This window comes from Lepus europaeus, chromosome 8, assembly GCF_033115175.1.
Source record: "Lepus europaeus isolate LE1 chromosome 8, mLepTim1.pri, whole genome shotgun sequence".
NCBI lineage: Eukaryota > Metazoa > Chordata > Mammalia > Lagomorpha > Leporidae > Lepus > Lepus europaeus.
The window spans coordinates 68,011,928-68,016,422 of NC_084834.1; the positions used below are offsets into that span (position 1 = coordinate 68,011,928).

A 4,495-nucleotide genomic window follows, 5' to 3' on the forward strand; every position below is an offset into this window, starting at 1 on the left:
TTGTGAATGTTGAACCATCCCTGCATACCAGGGGTAAATCCCACTTGGTCTGGGTGGATGATCTTTCTGATGTGTTGTTGCATTCTATTGGCCAGAATTTTATTGAGTATTTTTGCATCTATGTTCATCAGGGATATTGGTCTGTAACTCTCTTTCTCTGCTGCATCTTTTTCAGGTTTAGAAATTAAGGTGATGCTTGCTTCATAGAAAGAATTTGGAGTTCTAGCCATCAGGGAAATGCAAATCAATACCACAATGATGCTTCACCTCACACCAGTTAGAGTGGCCTTAGTATAGAAATCAACAAGCAACAAATGCTGGACATGATGTGGAGAAAAGAGCACCCTCACCCACTCTTGGTGGGAATGCAAACTGATAAAGCCACTATGGAAAACAGTATGGAGATACCTCAAAAATCTGAATATAAACCTACCATATAACCCCAGCCATCCCACTCCTGGGAATTTACCTAACAGAAATGAAATCAGTAAGAACAAGTGCTATCTGCACCTCCATGTTTATTGTAGCTCAATTCACAATAGCTAAGACATGGAATCAACCTAAATGTCCATCAAACAAAGAATGGATAAAGAAATTGTGGGATATGTACACTACAGAATAATACACAGCAGCAAAAAAGGATGAAATCCAGTCCTTTGCACCAAAATGGAGCAAGCTGGAAAATGTCATACTTAATGAAATAACCCAGTCCCAAAGAGACAAATATTGTATGTTCTCCCTGATTTGTGAGATTTAATAGAGTTCCCAGAATGAGAGCTTTAGATGTGAAGTTGGCAATTTTAGAATCACTGACTTGTATAGTCCTTGTGCTGACTGTTGAGGGACAGTTTACTATTGTTACTTTTTTATTTTTTATTTCCTTTTCTTGCTTTGTAGTTCTTTTCTTTTCTCTTCTTCATACTATCTATTGAACTCTTTATGTAACCTAGAGTTAATCATATGTATATTAAGTCAATTTGAAAATGATTCCAGTAAAAAAGAAGGGGAAAAGAGAAGGAGGAGGTGTTATATAACTGTGAAGTAGTATGGTTCTCATACAGTTCTACAGACTTACTTCTCAGGGTACAGCCCAAAAACTTGTCATGGGACTCCAAACTCATTAAAATCTATGGTTTAAAAGCCATCTTAACTGTTTTTTTTTTTAACTTTTATTTAATGAATATAAATTTCCAAAGTACAGCTTTTGAATTATAGTGGCTTTCCCCCCCCATAACTTCCCTCCCACCAGCAACTCTCCCCTTTCCCGCTCCCTCTTCCCTTCCATTCACATCAAGATTCATTTTCAATTCTCTTTATATACAGAAGATCAATTTAGCATATATTAAGTAAAGATTTCAACAGTTTGCACCCACACAGAAACACAAAGTGTAAAATACTGTTTGAGTACTAGTTATGGCATTAATTCACAATGTACAACACATTAAGGACAGAGATCCTACTGGCTTCGGATTGGCGCAGCTCTGGCCGTGACGGCCATTTGGGGGGTGAACTAACAGAAGGAAGACCTTTCTCTCTCTCTCTCTCACTGTCTAACTCTAGCTGTCAAATAAATAAATAAAAAGTAAAAAAAAAAAAAAAAAGGAAACTGAAACAACTCAATAGTGAGAAAGCAATCAGATAAAAAAGATAAATAACTTGAACAGATATTTCTCAAAAGATACACAAATGGAAATCAGGTATATATGAAAGGATGCCTCGCATCTCTAATCACGAGAGAAATTCACATTAACACTACAATTAAAATCACCTCTCAAGACTGGCACTGTGAAGTGGCAGGTAAAGCTGCCACCTGCAGTTCGAGTCCCTACTACTCCACTTCCGATCCAGCTCTCTGCTATGGTCTGGGAAAGCACCCGCGAGGGAGACTCAGAGGAAGCCCCTGGGTCCTGGCTTCAGATCAGCATAGCTCCAGCCGTTGTGGCCATCTGGGGAGTGAAGCAGCAGATGGAAGACCTCTCTCTTTCCCACCTCTCTCTCTCTCTCTCTCTCTCTGCCTCTGTCTCTCTGCAACTCTGCCTTTCAAATAAATAAATAAATAAATAAATAAATAAATAAATAAATCTTTTAAAAAATCACCTCACAACTGCTAGAATAGCTATTATCTTTACATTTTTGTTTGATTTCACTGTATTGGAAAGACAGAAAAACAGAGACAAAGTGTGTGTGTGTGTGTGTGTGAGAGAGAGAGAGAGAGAGAGAGAGAGAGAGAGAGACAGACAGACAGACAGAAAAAGGGAGAGAGAGAGAGAGAGAGAGACTGATTTTCCATCTGCTGCTTCACTCTCTAAATGCTGACAACCAATAGGACTGGGCTGTGGCCAGGAACCTGAAACTCAATGTGGGTCTTCCATGTAGGTGGCAGCACACAACTACTTGTCATTACCTGTTGCCTCCCAGGATGCACATCAGCAGGAGGCTGGATCCAAGGCAGACTTGGGACTCAAACCCTAGGATTGCAATATTGGATGTAGGCATCCCAAGCAGCATCTTCAAGGCTGAGCCAAACATCCACCCCAGGATGGCTATTTTCAAATAGAAGAAAGATAATCAAGTGTTGGTGAGGATGTAGAGAAATGAGACCCTTCTGTATTCATTCATTTATTAGTTATTTGAAAAAAAGAGAGAGAAGAGATTCTTATCCCCTGGTTCAATCTGCAAATGCCCTCTTTAAGAAGTTCTGGGAAAAGCTAGGTGCCCAGACCTCAATCTGAGTCTCCCACAGGGATCGCAGGACCCAAGCACTTGAGCCATCCTCCCAGAATACCCAGGAGCAGGAAGCTTGAATTGGGAAACAGCTGGGACTTCAACCCAACTAACCCTGAGATGTGTGCATGCCAAGTGGCACCTTACCTCCTGCACCAAATGCTTCCCTTGAGTTGAAACACTAACACATTGTAGGTTAGAATGTAAATTAATGTCACCATTATAGAAGACAGGATGTCTGCTCCTCAAAATATTCAAAATAGAAATACCATACGATCAAGCAATACAACTACTAGATCTCTATCTAAAGGAAATGAAATCTGTGGATCAAAGATGTCTGCACTGCCATGTTCATTGCAGCATGATTTACAATATGTAAGACTGAGTCATATTGAGTGTTTATCAATTGCTGAGTGGATGAAAAAAGAGTGTATATACTGTACATGCTGGAATCCTATTCAGGATTATTAAAGAAGGGAATACTCTAATTTGCAACAACATGGATGAACCTGGAGAAGTTAAGTGAAATAACTCAGGCACAGAAAAAGCAATACTCCATGATCTCACATGGGACCTTAAAAATTAAATTTATAGAAAAAGAGTAAAATAAAATGGAGCCATCTGCATCATCAGAAAGCTGTAATCAGGACCTAGAGTCAAGGATCAAACCCAAGTACATCCAACGTGGACCTTGGAGGTCTTAACCTGTAGGTCAAATGCCCACTCCTCTTCTGCAGTGACACATATGCAGTAGATAAGCCTTCAGTCTGGCTCCCTCTGTAAACACTCTCTCCTTTCATGGCACTCTCTGACTTTCTGTTGGGACTGGTTGTTCTCTAGGGATGAGGAACAATCCAGACCTAAAATTTCCTTTACCCCCTTGTGTTAGGTTCCCTTTTCTCTTGATCCTACCTCCCATTGTGAAGAGAACATTTTCTAGAAGCTTCCTGAGAAAGGATTAAAAAATTCTTGAATACCTGTGCATGATTATATTTTACCCTTACATTGACTAATTGGTTGGGAATTTCATTCTAATTAAATATTTCCCCAGGGACTATGAAAATTGAGTCATTGTCTTCTAGCTTCCAAAGTAAGTGATGAGAAGTTCACCAATTTTGTTGGTGCTCACAATCGTGTCTATGAACGGTCTCTTTCTGGAAGATTTCAGGTGCTTGTCATCATCCATGGTGTCTGAAAACCCTTGATGCTGTCTTGATGCTGTGCCGCACTGCCAGCCTTTTTCCTTTATTGCACGTGACGCTCACTGGGCTCTGCAGCCTTCGTTGCCGAGGAAGCTCCAGGAAATCACTATTGTTGTTTCCTGCTGAATTCTCATCACCTAGCACCAGGTCTGGCACACAGTAAGTACCCAATACAAAGTGAATAAACAACCTAACAGCTAGGTGAATAGGGGCGTTTTGGGGTAATTGTTCTTTTCTAATTCCCTCCCTATTTCTCTTCCACTCACAGGGACACCATCAGTTTTCCTACTTTCTTATAGCCTTCCAGTTTTACTTCAGGACTCTCTGTTTTACTTGATGCAAGATTTCATTGACTTCATTTTTTAAATTTTTGGTGCATTTATAATTTCTATAATAATGTGTTTAAATATCCAATATTTCTTCTTTGATTTTCTATATGCTACTTATTTACAAAATGGAATATATAATATTTCTTGTTTTAAGGATATATAGTATCTTTTATCCTTTTAAAAATATTTAAATTTTAAAAATTATTTATCTGAAAAGTAGAGTACACATAGAGATACAGA

At 39.1% G+C, this 4,495-nt stretch overlaps 1 pseudogene; it reads right to left on the reverse strand.

The window, feature by feature from the left end:
- Positions 1-3,902: 3,902 nt before the first annotated feature.
- Positions 3,903-4,495, reverse strand: part of LOC133765288 (5'-AMP-activated protein kinase subunit gamma-1-like) — an 11,170-nt pseudogene continuing 10,577 nt past the window's right edge.